General features: G+C 54.1%; 1 protein-coding gene across 1 annotated transcript in view; it reads right to left on the bottom strand.

The window, feature by feature from the left end:
- CCDC33 (coiled-coil domain containing 33) overlaps positions 1-19,661 on the bottom strand; it is a 115,910-nt gene that overhangs the window by 93,801 nt on the left and 2,448 nt on the right.

Here is a 19,661-nt window from a genome sequence, read left to right on the forward strand (position 1 = left end):
AGAAGCCATCACCATCTGCAGAGGTGTTGAAAGCTGCCCCCTCCTCCCCTATTCCTCTGCCAGGCCAGGGCGGGAGGAGGGGGAGGCAGGTCAGTACTCAGAAGGGACCCCTGCCAGGTGGAGGGGGAAAGAAGGAGAAGCAGCCAAAGAGCCACCCCTACCCTCATAGATCAGTGTTCCACCCTCACCGCACACCCCGTACCCCACTCACTCCCCAGCAGGTTTGATCTGGTTTGGTGATCTAGCAGCAAGACGAGCAGCCTAGGGGTCGAGAGACCTAGATTTCAGCCCAGCTATGCCCCCAACTCTCTAGGTGACCTCTCTGAGCCTTAATTTTCCCACCTGGTCAATGGGGATATCTGGAACGGTTCGTAATTCAGCCTTCCTAATAACTGGCCTGAGGTTCTTGCAGTGAGGACTAATGTCCCTCCCACTCCCAGATTCCCAGGAACTGCCTAAGATGGTAGCTCCAGCCCCCTGATTGCTGTGATGAGCTCCCTAGGGCCCCAGAAGTGAGGGCCCAGCAGCATGGCAGTTGCCCAAAGGCTCTCAGTGACTCCCTGGCAGCCCCAAGTCCAGCCAGGCATTTGGCAGACCAGGCCATGAGTGGTGCCTCATCTACGTCCTCTGCATCCTCTGCACCCTCTATGTCCTCTGTGCCTCCCCTCTGGGACACCTGTCCGGGAGATAAAGCTTGCAGGGGGTTTGGCAAGAACTGCTCATGCTTCACCTTTGGGCATGAGGCCAGCTGCCGGGCTGGCGCCTCCTGGTGAGGCCTGCAGGCATGTGTCCGCTGGGCAGGCTGGGCCCAGGGCCAGGGATGCCTGGGGCCAAGTAGGAGACCTCGAGGGGGGACAGTGGGCCAACTTTTCTGCCTTCCCCTCTATCCTGCCTATGTCTGGATGGGAATCTGCAGGCTTCCCTCAGGCGTGTGCCTGCATCAGGAGTGATGTCCTCTCCATGCCCTGCCCTTCCCAGGCCTACATTGGAGACTTCAGGGAACAGAAAATATACAAGCTGGGTTACATGTGGGGTAGTGAACTGTGGGTGATGACAAAACTAAGTATGAGGTCCTACAAATCCATCTGTAGGGGTGACATGAGCCCGAGGAAGGGAATTCACTTCCCCTGAAGACAACTCCTGCAGGCCAGGAGCAGAGCTGGATACTTACACACCACTGGTTTACTCCCTGTTAACTCATGCAGCACTGCTACGGTGCAGAAATCAGTGGGCAGTATTTCTAGGCAGAGGTTTGGCTGGTTTACCACCACCCAAGGCCACTCAGCCAGTACTGGCAGGGCAGGGTTATGATTCCAAAGCACAGCTCTCTCAGCTGCTCCACTGGGGCCTGGCATGTGGGAAGGCTCACAAGTTGCTAATTCCAATGTCTTACCCTCCAGACAGCCTGCCTTGCCCTCAATAAGCCAGGATTAGCCAGCAGATGTCCTGAGGGACCTGTGACTGCCCATCACTCAGGGCATTTGGGGATATGTGTGCTGGGGGGAGGGGACAAGGTGGGAGGGAGTAGGAAGATTGCACCAGCAGTGAAGGAGTTAATGGTCTATTGGGAAGGGACTTAAATTGGTTCTCCTGAGGGGAGAGATGGAAGAAGACAGTCTCCTCCACCCTTCCCTGGCCACTCCTCTGCCCCAGCAATCTGGGAGGCCATGGGAAGCAAAGAATCCAAGTTCCACCCCCCAGGATGCCCCTGGATCTGAAAGCCATGCCACTGGAGAGGCTCTGATGGTGGCCAGAGGAGGGGGCACTGGGCTGGGAACAGTCATTTGGGCTAATTCACTCCAGGGGCCTCTGTTTCCCCAGCTGTATCACCAGGGCTTCGAGTTGAAAATGGTCCCTCATGTTCCTTCTCGTTTCAGCATCTAAACTTGCCTGGGAGCTATGATGGCCATGGTGAGGCCCTTCTATAGGTGAGGAAACAGGCTCAGGGACACAAAAGCCCTTGCACCAGAGCACACAGCTTAGCTCACAGGCACAGAGCCGGAAATGGAACCAGGGTCCGTCCACCTCCACTTCCTGCTGTCTCTACTCTCCTCTCTCACCAGCCGTTCTTTGTATGTGACGTGCTTTCTCTGGGCCACAATGTATACACTCTAAAGCTCATAACCCGAGTAGCTAGTACTAACACATGGTACTAACAATAGGAGTTGTGGTGTTTGGAGCAGTAGAGGCTTTTCAAAAGGACACAGAAGTCAAAAATCATAAAGAAAAGGATTGATATGATTACATTAAAAAATCCATACTGGGGCTTCCCTGGTGGCTCAGTGGTTAAGAATCTGCCTGCCAATGCAGGGGACACGGGTTCCAGCCCTGGGCCCGGAAGATCCCACATGCCGCAGAGCAACTAAGCCCGTGCACCACAACTACTGAGCCTGCGCTCTAGAGCCCGCAAGCCACAACTACTGCGTCCACGTGCCACAACTACTGAAGCCCTCGCGCCTAGAGCCCATGCTCCGCAAGAAGAGAAGCCACCGCAATGAGAAGCCCGTGCACCGCAATGAAGAGTAGCCCCTGCTCGCTGCAACTAGAGAAAGCCGCGCGCAGCAACGAAGACCCAACGCAGCCAAAAAATAATAAATAAATAAATTTATTAAAAAAAAATCCATGCCAACTTCTATAATGGTTCAAAATTCACCACAATACATAAAAAAAAAAAAAAAGACAAACTGGAGGGAATATCTGCAGTATACATAAAAGGATGGATATCCCTAATACACAAAGAACACTGAAACCTGTAAACATTACCATAACAAAAAAGACATGAATGGAGGACTCACAAAGAAATACTAATATGTGATTAATATGTGACATGTAATTATGTACATTATGAACATCCTTATAGGGGATTCTACCCAGCTATCAAAAATGTTTCCCAAAGCTATGAATCAAATAAAACAAATCTGGCTCCTTCTCAGGGCTTCCATGCACCCTCCCTGGATCCCCGAATCCAGTTGGGTGGGCAGGTGGGAATGAGCTTCCGGAACCAGCTGGCAGCTTAGGGCCCCCAGGTCAGGCCGGCTGGGTACCTGGTCCCACGTGTGTGACATTCCAGAAGGAGGCTTAAAGCAGGAGGGTGGAGTCAAGAGGAGGAGCCAGCTGTGGGTAGAGAACGCAAGGAACCAGAGACACCAAAGTCAAGGGTCATAAAGTAGAAACCGCACTGGGGTCTCGGTACCCTTAGCTGTTTGGTTTATTTGACCTAAGAGTGTAACTGCACAGAGGGTGTTCCCTAGTTAGCAACTACCTGTGTACCTTTGGCAAGTGACACAGCGAAGGGCATGGGTTCAGCTTTGCCAGTTAGCACACGTAAGGGTCGTGCTGCTCTGTCACTGCTATTTATTAAGCACCTATTATGTGTCAGGCACTGTTCTGAGTACTGGGAATAGAGCAGTAATGGAAACAGACAAAAATCCCTTCTCTCCAGACATTGGAGCATTTGTGGCCGGGGGAGAGGGCTGGGCCAGGGCTGGGAGATGGTGGAGCAGTGGGGCATGGGCACTGCCAGGGCAGCAACCTGGGAATCTCCTGGGGGATCTTGGAGGATGATGGTGAGCCATCGCAATAGGCTCTCTGAGCCTCTGTGACCCCCCAGCAACAAGAGGACAAAAACTCCTTTCCAGGCTGTGTGTATGTGTGTGTGTGGGGGGGTGATATACCCAGTTCAAGCTACGTTTCTCTCTGGGTCACAGGGAGATGGGCAGAAATCACCAGATTGAGTTGATGACACCTGCAGGCACACCGCATTTCAGATCCCATGTGTTCCAGGAGTATAGGACACCTCACCGGGAAGAGCCACAGAGCCTACCTCCTTCCCCATCTCACAGCTGTGAACACTGAGGCCCAGAGAAAGGAAGCTTCTGTCATGATTCAGGAGCAAACAAAACAAGGGACTTTGAAGGAGAGATGAGTTCATGCAGGTGCACGCCCCATGCCCCCAGGCCTCACCTTTTTCTTTTTCCGTACCATCCTCTTGGGGGCAGGAGTGTTTGGCCTTGTTTGCCAATCTTGGGGACCAGTACTTGGTATTGCTGGGTGATCAGTCCTGCTCAGACAGCTGGCCTGGGTACCTTGGAGTCTTTGGGGGTGGCGCACAGTATGGAGCGTTAGTGTGGTCTCAGGGGTGCCAGACACCAGCTCTGGGACCTGGGCAGGGGGAAGGGGGAGGGCAAGGGTCTGGCGCTTTCTCAGCAGGGAGACATTCTGCGAGCGGAGGCGATGTGTGGCTCTGGGCCTTGGCCAGCTGGGCAGGGGTCAGCAGCTGGGCAATCGGCTCTTGGCACCCCCAGAAGGTAAAGATAGGGGTGGACCTCTCTCTGCTCAGACCTGGAAAAGCAGTGAGATTTCCACCCACTTGGGTCACCTGGGCAACACTGTGTGAGATCGCAGGGCAAGGCAGAAGTCACACAGACACCTGTCAGGTGCAGTGGCGAGGGAATCCGAAGCCCTTCCCCCTATTCCCGGGGCTGTGTCCTGCCTGCTCTCCGGCATTCAGTCCTCATCCTTCCTGCTCTGGGTACCCCAAACAGCCCATCAACCAAGATTCACCAGCGGTCCTGTGTGCCCAGTCACATGCTGACCACACTGCAGGAAAGGAGGAGACCCAGACACTGCCTGCAAGGAAGTTGCAGCTTGGTTGGAAAAACAGCTATTTCTGTTAGTGAACCTGCCGCCATCCTGCCTCTTCGGATGCCTATAGCCTTCCGTTTGTTTAATAGTAATAAACACAAAGTTCAGGAGAATGGTTTCCTCTTGGAGGGTGTGTGGGAAGATGGGGGAGAGAACGGGAAATAAGTAGATGTGGTATTGTAACGTTGTCCCCTTAGATTGGGTGGTCAGTTAAGAGGTGTTCATTATATTATTGAAAATAAATGATAAATAACTAAAGAGGGTTATGTATGGGTCAACAATTGTTCTAGAGTATGGACCAAAGATTATGACTGATCCAATTCTGAGCTCCACAAGAAATTATTACATAAATAACGACTTTTTTTTTTTTTGAGCACTTACCACATGCCGGGCACGGTTCTGCCACCGTAAGATGGCAGAATGAGGAGTGACTGGCCCTTGGCATGGGGGTGGGGTCTGCTCCATGGGGAGACGAGGTGTGAACTGGCCTCAAAGGATGATCTATACAGGGTGGGGTTGAGAGATGTCTGGAAGACCCCCGTGGCCTGCCCCATTCTTCTGCAGGCTGCTTTAGACACCATACGGAGGGTTCTTCCCATTTTCCTTGGTTTGGGGGCCAAGAGCAGGCCCACCCAGGCAGCAGAAAAGCTGAGGACTCACCTTTGATTAAAACTGAAAGGTCACCAGCCAAGGTCACCCAGATGGTTGGGGACGCACGCTGTGAGTCCCACTTCCAGGTTTCTCCCCGCCCAGGCCTGGGCCGACACTGCCACAATCTAGCATGCGTGGAGAAGGCCTCAGGGGTGGTTCCCCAGTCTCCCTAGAGAGCCTCCCCCTTCCACTCAGTCCCAAACGCTTTGGCAGCAAGTCGTGGTGGCAGGAGGGGACCAGAGCTACTCCAGTGCCTACAGGGGCCGTTTGTGGCTCAGTTCAGGGCCCTGCAGCAGGGCTGGGAGAGGCCAGCAGGGCTCTTAGGGAGCCAACATTAAGGAGGCACTTGGCTCTCGGGGCTATGTGAGTATTCCTGCCATCACACCTCCTTAAATTCTGCACCCTAACTGCCTTGCCTGCCCTGCCCTGCAGCTCCCTACTAGCATCTGAGCTTTCTACAGCTGCAGCTCCTAGCCCGTCGGCCTTCCTGCCTGGGAAGAAGATAATGCAATTGGGCACTGGTTCCAGGCCGTCTGGCTCCAGAGCCCTAGTGAGCCCTGAGCCCTGCACACTCAGCAACCAACGGAAAGAGGGCCTTCCCACCACCTCACTCACTGGCTGCCCGGCTCCCTGGACCAAGGGCCCCTGGGACACTCACTCCTGTGCTACACCAACCTTCCCTCCAGAACTGCTTACTCCTCACCAGTGAGACGGCCATCAGCCTGGGGACTGGATGTGGCTCTCCTACCTAACAACGCTACGAACCCCATCGCCCCTCCCGCGCGCGCTGTTCTACCTGCCTCATTGCCCTTTCGCAGTAAGGGGAACTCCGCCTCCCCCAGCCAAAGGAAATGAACCTGCTCCCCAGATGTCCAGAAGACCTTCTGCTCCCCTGCCCAGGGGACCAGCCCCAAGCTTTGATGACTCAAGGAGATTCCACTGTTAGGGGAAGCAGGTAATGATTGATCTCACTGCTAATAAGTAACCTTACCCAACCCCTCCCCTCAGGAGAGAACACTTGGTGCTGCATCATTCAGTAGGGCCAGGGGTTAAACACAGCCATTAGGGAGCCCACAGTCACTGCGCACTGGATCTGAGGCTGGCTCTTGGGGACGGAGGGGTCCTGCTTCTTCCGCTGGCTTTGCACTGGGCTTGCTGGGCAGCGGGAAGAGCCTACCCCTCCGCCTCCCCCATTCTTTCACCACCACTACCCCACCCGCATCACTTTCTCTCCGTTTCTTTTGGGCAGTTGAATTGGGCTTCTGCGAAAGGGAAGGGATAGATGAGGTGGAAATTTAGTGTGATTTTTGTAGCAAATAGCAGCTGATAGCTGTGTGATCTTGGTTCACATACTAACCCTCTCTGAGCTTTGGTTCCCTTCTTTATACGGTGGGGAAATCAGGCAGCTATGAGGACTGAAGGAGACAATGCAGGTCAAGCCCTTAGTGCTGACACTCATTTAAGTTCTCCAGAAATGTTCGCTCTTTTCCCTGCTAAACAACTTTGGACTTGGCAGGTTGTCCCCAGAAGAAATGGGCCAGAAAAGTGAGAAATGTCTGCAGGGTGCAGTCTCCCCCCAGCGCCTGAGCCTTCACCCCCACCTCAGATATTCCAGCCTCCCTCTTCTCTTCCCCAGACCCACTCTGTTCCCAGCTTCCAAGCCCATGCCCACAGCCACCTTTCTCCAGGCAGCCCCCTCGCCAAAAATTCTTCTCCCCTCCTACCTAAATCCAATTTATCCTCAGGGTCCAGCTCAAGACATTTCATCCAGGAAGCCCTCCTGACCCCCCTTCTCTCCTGCTCTGAACAGTCCTCTGCCCACGGTAACACCTGCCTGTGCCTGTGTTTGTGAGTTCACTCCCAATAGGAAATAAACCTGAGGTCAAGTGCCTGCCCCTCCCCGAATTATTGGCAATTGTCAGCCAAGGCAGCTCCTTTAGAGGGTCTCTACGCTCCAAATGCCACTTCCCCTCAGCACCAGCCGTGCATACAGCAGGCGCTCACTCATTGGGTGAAGAATGGCAGACTCCAGGAGGGCCCCCTCCTCTGATTACAGTGGTGAATCCACAGCCCGCTAGGTCAGGATCATCAGGGGCTGCTCTGACCTCACATCAGCTAAGGCTCAACCTGGGAGTTTCTGCAGAGAGATTTGGGGGTGAGTAGCGGAGGACTGGCTCTGCCTTGTGCTTCAATTTCATCTCCCACTGGGGCCCCTGGGGGCCAGTTCACACCCTACCCCTTAAGGCACTGGGCAGAGTTTGAGCTTAAGTCACTGCAGCCAGAGCTCTGCTGGGGGCACCCAGGAGCCCCTCTCTCTGTGGTTCCCTCCAGCCTGTCCTCCTTCCTGCCCTTAGTCCCGCCCACACCAAAGAAGCAGCCCAAGGACAGGGCCACCGGCTTCCTCTGAGACTGTTCCAACTGGGGAGCAGGTGAGTGTGGCAGGAGGGTCCTCTCCCGTCACCTGTGGTGCTGGGCGGCTCCCATTTGTACCGTACATCCGTTCTCCCTCTTCTCCACCCTGCGCTGTGCCCAGGAGGCTGACCCATGTGGCTACTTCATGGGGTTCTGGTTGGGTTGGGTTTACGGGAGGGCCATCAGGGAGCTAGGAAGATCCTCCTGGCTGGTTCTCTGGGCTGGCTGGTCCCTCTCCCCAGGGCCACCCTGCCTGGCAGGCAGCACACTCCATACAGCTGCCCCGCCAGGTCATCATTCCCCCTCTTGCCTGTTCAGGTCGAAGAGACAGTGAGGGCTCCTCTCACTTACTAGCCCCCAGGGGACTACACTGTCCCTCTTGTTTTTCCTAAACATCACCCTCAACTTTGCAAATAGCCCCTCTAATAAATTCCCCTCAAATGACAGAATTTGAATGCCTTCTTTTTTCCTACAAGGCCCCCAGCTGATGCACCTGCTGAGTGAGCCCCTCTTTGTGGGCCTGAGCGCTCATCTGATAAATACTCTGGTATCACCGCCGTTCTCATCACCTCCACATCTTCACACCCTGCTAACGATGAGTGAGCTCTTTGTGTCAGGCGCTGTGCCCAGAGTTTACCTCACTGTCTCATTTCATCCTCACATTCACAGCCCCAGGAGTTATTGTTTTTACTCCATTTTAAAGAAGAGGAAACAGATGCTCTGAGAAATGAAGGGACTTTTCCAAACTTTGAAGCAACAGAGTTGGGATCCGAATGCAGATCTGCTGGCTCCAAAGCCTGTGGTCATAACCACCAAAGCATATTGCTTTTTCCTTTACTCCCAGGGCAAGGGGTCACATCTCTCCATCCTTCACTCCTAAAACTGGGACAACACGTAAAAGGTCAAGCTCAGAGAGGAAAACACCTGACCTCTTGAATGGGACCAGAGAGATGCTCTGTGACAGCGCTGTCCACAGACACCAAGAGTCAAAGGAGAGAGAGGTGGAGCATCCTGGAGGCCCACTGGGCACAGCTGGGCCAGGCCGCTGTAAACCAGGGCAGAAGCTGGGGTGTCCAGAGGAGGCCATTCTATCCAGCACAAATGGGTGGCAGTGTTGTTTGGTGGAGTCCTGGTGCTTGGGGGCTATGCCTGGGATCACTAATGGGAGCTTGCTCCCAGTTCCAGCTAAGCCCCTTCAATGCAGCCTGTCTGCTGTCTGGGTGGTGGATCCTGGAGGCACTGGGGGGCTGCCCTCTGACCTTCCTCTGGTGCCCTACTATGCAGAGGTGACCTGGATCTGCTCAGTCAGTGGCTGCTGGGCCTAACGCATGTGCCTCCGTCATGGCGTACTTGATAGTCCCAAACTTGTCACTGCGCCTCATTTCTGTCCCTCAGGACTGACCAGCCTGGCCCAGCACCATCACACTGGGCAGCAAAAAACACCATCAACCGGCTTGGAATCCGCCAAGCGAGGCTTTAACTATGGCTCCTCCAGCCCCAGCAGCAAGCATTTGCACAAGTCCTTTGACCAGCTCGGGCCTCAATTCCTCATCTGCAAAGCAGCAAGGAAAATCTACCTTGCAGGGGTGCGGTGAGGATCAGGTGAGAGAATGGACGCCTGGCACATGGCAGGTGGCCCAGAAAACCGAGCTTCCCCCATGTTTACGCCAGTTTGTGCCAATCGGGAGCCCCTGCAGCCCCAGCTGTGCAACGGGAGACTTGGGGTGATTGTTATGGATATGCTGTTCTCCTTGTTGGCTGACACCTCGTCCCTTAGCTCAGCAGGCATGTTTATTGATCACCACATTGAAGGAGTCCTCTCAGCGTTGGTAACCAGAGCTCTAGTTTGGGGCAGCCCAGGTCCCATCATCGTGCCATGAATCACTTTGCTAAAGAAGCAACGTGGCTTTTGGGCATTTTTCTTTTGCAAAATCAATAACTCGTTAACAAAGGACTGAAAAAAGGGGTAAGCAGGGAAGGCCACCTGCCATTCCCTTCCATCGGGAGGGGGCGGAAGAGGGACCCTGCCAATGTCGAGTGGGGGTCCACTCAGGGCAGAGAGGCCTGGGGGGGGCAGTAGGCTCAACCAGTTCCCTCACCCCAACTCTTCTGACCCACAAGTCTGACCAAGTTCCTCCTCTGCTTTGATAAACACTTCAGTAGGCCCCACTGCTCTCAGGAGAGATGCTGACCCTCTCAGGAGCCTCATGGTCGGCTCGCCCCAGCCCCTCCAGCCTCATTGCTGCCGATCCCTGCCTCACACCCACGCTCCAGCCACACTACACGTCTGCGGTCCCCTGAAAGGGCTCTGTTCTCTCCAGCCTCCTGGCCTTCACCTAAGCTCTGCCTGGACTGTCCTCCCTCTACCAGCCTGAATAATTCATCGTGTTTCCTCAAGACACAAATGGAACAACCTCCAGCAAATCTTCCCTGAAACCTTCCCCCACTGCCCCCACTTCCACCCAGGGGCATCAGATCCATAGCCCCTGGGCCTCCCCCTGGCCTGGCTCATGACCCACTATTGACTTTTCTGGGAGAGGGTCTGTCTCCTCTGAGGGTAGAGACTGTGCCTGGTGATGCCTTGTCCCCAAGGCCCAGGTTGTTGCCTGGTACAGAATTGGTGTCAGGTGGGTGCTCATTGAATGAGTGAGGGATGACGTTAGCATCAGATGCTTTCCTCCTCCCTGCTAGTTCCCCAGATGCCCCCACTTCAGCCTGGGACAGTGATGCCTGCTCCCCAAATAGCCCTCTCTCTTGCAGAGAACAAGCCCTCAGGGGCCTTCTTCCCCTATTTGGGCAGGAATATTTGGTGTGAACCTCATAAGAAGAGCCAACAATTAACAAGCGCTTGTTATGTGCCAGGCACTATTCTATGCATTTTACATTTGTTAACTCGGTGCTCACAACTGCATGTGAGGTAGGTACAACTGTAACCCCCTTTTACAGATGGGAAAACAGAGGCAGTACCAGGAGCTGAACAGCCAAGCTTAGACCCAGGCCATGTGGCTGTAGAGCCTGCATTTGTCAGCACAGCCCTCTCCCTTAATGAGGTGCTTGTTGGGAGTTTGGGGGTGGGGGAGACAGCCCAGAGCACCCCACTCCCAGGATGGGGCCTCAGGGCCCACTCTGCAGCTGGAATGAGCTAGCAGGTCCGAGGAGCTCCAGTTACAAGAAACTGCTTATTCAGGCTTTACCTGCTGGGATCCCTTGATTCCCTCCCTCTCATTCCCTCCTCAGCACCAGCCTCGTCCACACGGGCCGCCCACCGTCTCTACCAGAGAGCAGAGCCTCCGGCCCTAATCTCATTTGTGGCCATGAAATCGCATTTGCAGCGTATTAATGCAGCATGGAGCTGGCCCAGCCCTGCCTGTCTCCTGGAGGAGAGGAGCCTGGAAAGCAATCTTGTGGGGAGGCGCGTCCCGGAACACCCACCGACAAAAAGCAATTATGCTTTAAGAGGAAGATTAAAATAATATCCTCCGCAACAATCCCCACCAGCGGGCCTCAGCTCCACCCAGCCTCCACCACCTCCCGACGGTGATTCAAGGGCAGGCTTCTGCTGGGGGGCGGGGGCGGGGGCGGCAGACTCAGTTCTCTCCCTCCGAGGAGGACGTGCCCCCAAGGCCTGGCCCCTCACCTGCCCCCGCATTCACCACCCTTTACCTCCCTGAGTTCCCCAAAGAAACTATGCCCTCTCAAGCATCTGGGCCTTTGCCTAGGCTGTTCCCTCTGCCTGGAATGTAGCCCCCCAACCCTTGTTTATCTGGCAGGCTGCCATTCACTCCGCATAATAATCATAGGTTAAGTTTTCGAGCGTTTAGTGTGTTCTTTAAATTGACTACATATTCAATTCAACAATTCTGTCAGGGGACTATTGTCATTATTCCCATTTTATAGATGAAGAAAGAGGGCCACAGAGAAGAAGTCCCATAGGTGGAAGGTGGCAGAGCAGGGATTTAAAGGAGAACATTCACCCTTTCGCCCAGGGTAAGCCCAGCTGCTTCCCCTCCTGTACCCATGACTGCAGTGGTCTCACTGTGGTGTCTTATCTCCCTGAGGACTCTGAGAGGCCAGGCCTGGAGGAGAATCGGGGTTTAACAAAAAATTCTTGGGTGGAAGAATCGACACACCTCCCTGCAGGGATAGAAGGGGTGCGGATGTGTGTCCCGCTCCTGCCTCCGAGGCTGTATCCTTCCAGGGATGCCTTCCAGTTTATCCGTATTGGAATTGGAATCTATTTGGAGTCCCCTCTCCTCCAGGAAGGGCTCCTGGACTGCATGCAGTCAGGTTAGCATATCATTTAATCTTCATAATCACACTGCAAAGTAGGCATCATTATCCCCATATTACAGAGGAGAAAACAGAGGGTCAGAGAAGTGAAGTGACTTGATCAGGAACACTAAGTATGAGGCAGAGCAGGGATCTGAATTCACACCTGAATCCAGCGTCGATGTTTATCCACAGCATCTTCTTGGCAGTGACTCACTCTCACTCCTCAGATAGGGTGGGTAAGGGCTTAATTCTGTGCTGGGGCTATTTATGCAACACTTTTTTCTAAGTGTCATCAGCCAACGCCAGTAGGCCAGGGGGTTTGCCTGGGGACTCTGAGTCACTGACAGCCCCAACCCCATCCCCAGTCCTGCTACCAAACCTCCCGGCACAACAATGAGCAATTGCTGTTAGGGTCAGCTTAATACTGAGTAATTTGTCTGGGCTGGACTTGGTGTGAGATGGGGCCACCAGGAAGAAATCTGTTGCCCCAAATGCTTGCCCATGATCCTGTCATGTTGCCTAGAAAGCCCATTGAAGAATGAGCCTCCCTGGGAAAGAACACTACAACTCATTCCCTCCTCTGTGCTGATTACTGTATCAGAAAAAGCAAAATATATGGTGGGGACCTGGATTCTAGCCTGGCTTTGCTACTGAGTCAATAGGAAGCCATGAGTAAGTAGTTTACTTCCCAAGGGCTCAGTTTCTTGCTCCAGAAAATGGACATTATCAAGGCTAACCTGCCCACCTCCCAAGACCCATGCAGTGCTCTAATGGGCTTTGTAGCTTCCCCCTTTGCCAGCCTGGCTCCGAGCAGCCTGGGCAAACGGTATAGCAAAGGGCTCAGAGCCCGGGAGCTGGCACCGACCCTCCATTCCCTCGGCATCCCGTGCAACTCCTCATCCCACAAACATGCTCTCTCCACTCCATCCTTTCTCCCTGCTTGCTGTTCCTTCACACACCTCGTGCTCCCACACCTTTGCTCACCCTGTTCTCTCCGCTTGAAAACAACTCTCCTCAGTCCCTACTGGAATCGCACCCATTCTTTGAGGCAGGGATCAGATGTTCCCCATTTGTGAGGTGGGTTTTAATGAACCAAGCAATTTTCCACCCTCTTCCTCACCTGAGCCTCACAACCTCCAAGTCAGTGGGTACTGCTCTGCCCACTGTACAGATGAGGAACTTGAGGCCCAGGGAAGTAAGTGATTTGTTCAAAGTCATACAGCTCTTACGCAACTGCAAAATGGAGTCCTAAATCAAGGTCTTTTGATTCCCAGTCAGAACTGGCTTTCCTGCGGCAGACTGAGTGCTTGATGACCACCCCGCTCATGCCCGTCGCTTCCTCCCCAAGCTCCAGCAGCCCTCACAGTGAGCTTTTTAAGTCATGGTCTTCCAACTCCTCCTATTTCCTCTCCCCACCTAGCCTGGTGGCTCCCCAAGGGCTGGAGATCAGCTACCTTGTTTACTGCTGGGGGAGTGGATGGATGAATGGTTGGATGGACAGATGACCACTGTGGGCCAAGGGAGGTTGGACCATTGGACCCAAGGGCAGGCTGTCAGATCCAGGTAGAGAAAGGATATCCCTGACTCATCCTCCATCCATCCTGCTGGCCTCAGCTGCGCCTGAGCCCAGGGACTCTGCAGAACCAGCCTGGGACCCAGGCTGAGGTGTCTCGGCTGACTCCTGATGGGCCAACCCCTCACCAGGGCCATGGCAGGGCAACTGGGCACTGTCAGCTTTCTTTCCCTGTTGCCCTCCCCCATCCGCTGTTTTATTAGAGACCAGTTATTAAAGACTGATTTCACATGGGGTTTTAATTTAACCTCATATATCACACATACCATATCCCCAAAGCTTCTTTCTCCTCTGCTAGAGGCTGCACTTGGAGGGTTTGTACAGAGATAAAGCCAGGAGGGTCCCAAGGAGGTATGGGTCTGTGTGTGGGAGGGGGTGTGCCCCATGTATGTCCGTCAATGAGTTGGTGTGAATCTATCATTGTGATGTGGGGAGGGGGTCTCTGCATGTCCAGGATGTGGTGGGTTTGTGTATATCCAACATGTGTGTGTCCTTGTGTGTTTGCACGTCTGTGAGAGTGGCTGTGTTCCCGAGTGTCTGTTGGGGGAACATCTACTTTCCAAGGGTGTGAGTGAGGGAGAAGAGAGAAAGATGACCCTAAAAGGCCATGACAACTGGACCCTCCTGCCCCTCCTCCCTCCTTTCACATGAAGGTAATTTCTGGAGATGAGAAGGCTACCATAGTCCCCCCCACCCCCCACCACAGCCCACCCCGGAGCCCTTCAGCTGCTGGGCCTGGGCTGGCTGGGAGGACATCAGAGCCGGGTACCCCCTTCCTCTTCATTTCCCCTTCCCCACACACATATCACACATTCTCACACACACACACACACACACACACACACACACACACACACAGGGTCTCCAGGAGGTGTGAGTCAGAGGCAGCCCCTGGCTGGGGTGGGGGAAGGCAGTGATGGGGGAGGGGCAGCGGGGCCATCTGGTATGCTCAGATACAGCAATCTGCTAATGGAGTTTCTTCCCAGACCAGCACTCAGGCTGATCCAGCCTTCTCTACCCTGAAAACTGGTACCTGGGTCCCAGAGACAGTGGGCTTCACAAGTTCCCAACACCCCTCCCATGGGAGGCCAGCTAGGCAAGAAGGAGCTACCCTCTTTTCTAGATGCAGAAACTGACGCCCAGACGCATCTGCTTTGCCTAGTACAGACATCCCAACTCATTACTAGAAGCGCATTTATTAAAACCTGCCTGCAGGGCACGGCTAACCATATACCAGCTCATTTGATTTTCCCAGCAACAGAGGGCCTAGGAATTGCCCTCCCCCATTTTACAGATGTGAAAATGGAGGCTGAGGGAAGTTATATAACCTGCACAAGGTCACACAGCTACTAAATAAATGTTAGAGACTGATCTGAACCCAGATCCACCTGACCCCACTGTACCTGCCTCTCACTGCAAGTTGGCTGAACCCCAAACTCTCCTATAACCCACCCGTCTGAGCTCTAGGCACCGACTCCAAAGGCATATATAGAGACTTGGAAATCAGGCAGGTGGGGTGAAGAGACTGGCTCGGGCAAGGACATAAATATGGGACCCCACCCCACCCCAACTTACATGTTTTCAGGTCATATCCACTATGTCCAGGGACTTTTGAGGCCCTTCAGAGGCCCCTGTGGGCAGAAAGTCTTTCAGGGCCACCCAGGAGCAAGAAGGGACAGCAGGCAGCTTGCAGGGTCATTGTGGTACAAATAGCCAAGGGCCTTTCTCTTCCTGAGGAGGGTCTGGCCACGTCCCTCACCGCCCCCCTCCCCACCCTCCCTGGGACCAGCCCTGGCCAGCCCCGCCTCTCCTGCCAGCCTCAGCTCTCCTCGGCCACTGGTGATGGGTCTGCACCCCTCCCTGCATGGGTGACAGCACTCTCTGGGAACGTCTTGACAGTGCCTTTGTTCCCCAGAAATAAAAGAAAATCGAGCTACAAAGGGAAACCTCAGGTAGCTTTTAACGGAGCTCAGCCGCCTGGGGCAGAGTGTGTTTAAGCTGGAGGCAGTTGTCACAGGAGCAGAAAGGGAGCCGCCCGCAGCCCTCTCCCACCCCCCTCGCCCCCTTGATTGAGTTTACACAAGGAAAAGTCTCTTCCAAATAGCAGCCAAGGAGAAAAATCAATGAGAATTGATAGAGAAATGTAAAGCAGCCGTGTGTGTATATGTGTGTGTGTGTGTTTGTGTGTGTGTGTGTGTGTGTGTGTTAGGCACAGCAGAAGTATGCTGCCTGGACCCAGGCTGACCTGCTCTGGGGCCCAGGCCAGGGGAGCGGGGGCTGGGAGTCACTCCCTGGCACGTGCCCGGTGGGGGGGGTTGCTGGTGGCTGGGGGAGGGGCAGCAGCCGAGTCTCTCACTCGAGTTAAGAGAGAGATTAATATATTCAATCCGCTCGGGGTAATTGAGGGAACAATTGGAGTGTTTTTCTAAAGCCCGTAAAACTGCCTCATTTGCAAGGAGGAGCTGACCTGCTCACATCCTCCGTACGTGATGGAGCACAGGAAGGGAGGGGGAAGGGTGACATTGGGGCCCCAATACCGAGGGACTGGGGCATTAGCTTGGGAGGGGGTTAGCAGTCCTGATCTAACCTGTTCTCACCTTTCCCACCTTGTTAGTAGCAGCCCAAGCCTCTGTTTCCCCACTTGTGAAATGGGCCGTGGGCATCCCCCTCCACCATGAGATTGGATACAGGAGGGAAGCCGACACTGACCCTGAAGGTCTGGCACTGAGGTGTAGCAGTGTGAGCAAAGAAGTACCCAGCTCCCCCGCCAGGCCAGCTCCCCACCCCCACCCCAGATGAACCGGGCAGGAATGTTAATGAAATCCAACAGTGTGTGCGCCTTTCCCCACTAGAACCGTTCCCATCTCCAGGGCAATAGAAATAGTATATACAATAGTGTGCAATAAAAGGCAGAATGAATTGAAAAGCAGAGCAGGAAGGGGAAGAGAGTGAGGGTCTGGAGTGCACTGGCCCGAAGGCAGAAAGACACCTGGGGATGGAAGTGTGCGGGTCTGGAGATCTAGCCAGAACTGGGACCCGAAAAGGATGGAGAGAATCAGAGAGGGGGGTGGGGGAGGGGAGGAAGGAAGGAACAAAGGGACACAGACGCAGAGACAGAGTTTCGGGGACTGCAGGCAGCAGGGACGCCAGGAGAGCCACTGACTGCTCGTTCCCCTCCACTCCTTTTTAATGAAAACCCCCCAGCCTGTTGGTGCCAAAGCCACAATCAGAATCCACAGGCTTAGAGCCAGGTGCTCAGCATTTGGTGATTGCTTTATTAGCTTTTTCTTCTCTTTTTTTCCGCTCCAGGGCAAAAAAAAATGCTTTAAATGGAAAGAATTTTAAAAAAAAAAAAGACCCTTGAAAGCATCATTTAAAAGGCTCCTCGGGAACAGAATCATTTCCTTGAAACAAAACTGCGATTGTTTGCAAGAGGTAAATGCAGGGGAGGGAGCCCCCCTCCCCCCTCCCCCCTCCTTCCCCTCCCCCCACCCCTCCCACGTGGGAGGAAGCTCCAGGGCCTAGCACGAAGGAGCCCCCAGAATGGCTCACAGAGCTACCAGCGAGGAATTTTAAAATTCATGTTTCCCGAAATTTCTTGACTGGGAATTTCCAGTCCACAGTTTCCCTCTTAAACAGCGCTGCCCCGCAGGAGTTTGTCCTTAAACCTTCAGGATCTCTTAGAGAGGTGAGTGAGGTACGAGGAGGGATCGTGGCCCCTGAGGGCCCTGCGGCTCCCGGCCCAAAGCTGTTGTGGCCTCCCCTGCCCCGTAATTCCCCAGGAGGCCTCATATGCCCTTAAAAGAGTTGAGCGGGAGTCACCCCCAAGGACTCAGCAGCCAGATTTGGCCTGCACCTTGCTGCTTCCCTCATCCTTGGGGACCTACTCTGCCCAGCACTGGACAGGCCATCCTCATTCTGGTCAGATAAACTCTCTCTTACCCTGGGGAGAAAGGGCCTTGGGGGTGCCGGGGTGGCACAGCCCTGTGGTCTCAAACCTGCCAAGAGGCGAAGGAGGTAACGTCAAGGGACAGGATGAGTCTGGTGGGGCTCCGCCCAGAAAGGAAGCCGCTAGAGGACACTGTGCAGCTGGCAGGAAACCTGGAGCTGGTTCCCTCCCATGCACAGTAAACTTCCCTCTCTAGCCACTGCCAGTGCGGCCCAGTTCCCCAACTCGTGGGTCAGGGCCCGAGGGAGTGATCTCTACCCTAGAGTCTGTTACATACCTGCTGGAAATACTCATGGGGGATAAGCCCGCACTACCACCAACCCCCACTCCCTCCCCACCCCCCCATCTCCCCATCTCCCCACACACATAACAGGAACATCCTGTTCCCTACTCACTCTTGATCACTGCATTAGTAATCCCCCTGCCTTCTGCCCCCGGCTCCACACTTACCCCATCTCTCAACCCATAACCATCATCAGTTCTGGCTTAAAAAACTGACACACAAGTTGGAGAGCAACTTGTGAGCTTACAATAAAGTTTGAAATTGAATAGATCCAATGGTTGAAATGCCTAATGCAGACAGGACCAAGGCTAGTTTGGAAGGGACAAAATCAATGCAGGGAAGGCTTCCTGCACGAGGTGGCCTTGAGTCTATCCATTGGCATCTAGAGCCTAGAAATCCATTCCTGGCCTTGAACTGAATATTGCTGAAGTTGGGCTACACTCAAGAATGCAGTTCCCTCCTCTCCATCCCTCCTGCTCACTGCCTTTTCCCCTCACCAGCCCCACCCACCCCAAGATTGCTTTCTCCTCCTCTTCAGTTGAGAATCAAAGAGAGCTGGGTTAAGTCCTTCCCTCCTGGGCTTCATTTTCCCTATCTGCAAGGAGGGGAGGGAGGATGGTTTCAAGGATCCCTGTGGTTCTAGGCCACATCCACTTCCCCAGGGAGCTGGCCACAGGCCCGGAGGACAGCCTGCGGCCCCAGCCCGCGCTGAGAGCCTGGTCATGGTGCTGTCCTACCAGCTGTGTCTTTGAGCCTCCAAAGACACCAGAAAGGTGCCCCCCCTTCCTCAGGCTGAACTGCTGGATGAGTTTGCCTGAGCTGAAAGAAACAGCCCCTCTGTTCTCTGAAGGACCCCTCTCCGTTGTCTGTTCCCCACTGGCTTCCTGGCCCTGTTGTCAGGGCTGTGATGGCTGACCCCACCCCCAGGAGGCAAGCGATTTTCCTCTCCCTTGAAAGCCATTTTCTTGTCTTGGTAGAAGCAGACATCTGACACTTTAAGAGGGAGAACGGCAGGGAGATGACAGCATTAAATAACAGAAATTAGAGCTGCCTCGGATGGCTCAGCCATCTCACAGTCCCCCTTCCCTGCAGCAGTCCCACCCTCCCTCAGAGGCATTCAGAGCTGCAGCCTGCAAAGAACTGTCCACATGGCCCCTGGCTCAGGTGGCCAGGGCATGCTGGGACATACACAGCAGGGGACTGCTTCTCCCTGAGCTCTGAGCTTCTTGCTAATCTAGTCCTGTAACAAACTGTAGAACATGTCGGAACCCAGGTATCATCTGTCTCACTCACAAGCTCACCACTGTATCCTCAGCACCCAGCACAGAGCTGGGCAGACAATAGGTGGTCAAAAGTATTTGTTGATCGACTGACTAATGAATGAATAAACAGGGGCCAAAGTAGTCCATGTAACAGACTGAGACCTGGGCAAGAGAAGTCGGTGCCTGGTCCCTGGTCCACCCTTCCAGTTCTCCTGGCACATTCTGCCAGATTACTCTGTCTAAATCACGGGTCAGATTGTCTTTCTCCTGCACAAACTCCTCTGGTGGTCCCCCATTGCCTCCTGAATTGAATATCCACCTAGCTCTTTTGTCACTGTTCCTGATTCCTTCCACTTTCTCCCAACCATCAGCCGTCTTCCGGCCCAACTCAGCCCACCACTGTGGGCTCCACTTCAGCCCAGACCAATGCGCTGTGGGATGGAGGTGCTGCAGGAGAGCCAGGCACCTTTGGTTGTAAACTTTTGGTTTCAACCTCAGCTCATTCTGCTGCTAACCAAACCCTTTCCTTTTCAGCCAGCTCATTCTGGTCCCTCCTCCTTGGAATATGCTCCTCAAAGTCCAGAATTGCCATTCCTAAATCTTACCCACCTAGCA

The sequence above is a fragment of the Balaenoptera musculus genome, chromosome 2 (assembly GCF_009873245.2).
Source record: "Balaenoptera musculus isolate JJ_BM4_2016_0621 chromosome 2, mBalMus1.pri.v3, whole genome shotgun sequence".
Lineage (NCBI taxonomy): Eukaryota > Metazoa > Chordata > Mammalia > Artiodactyla > Balaenopteridae > Balaenoptera > Balaenoptera musculus.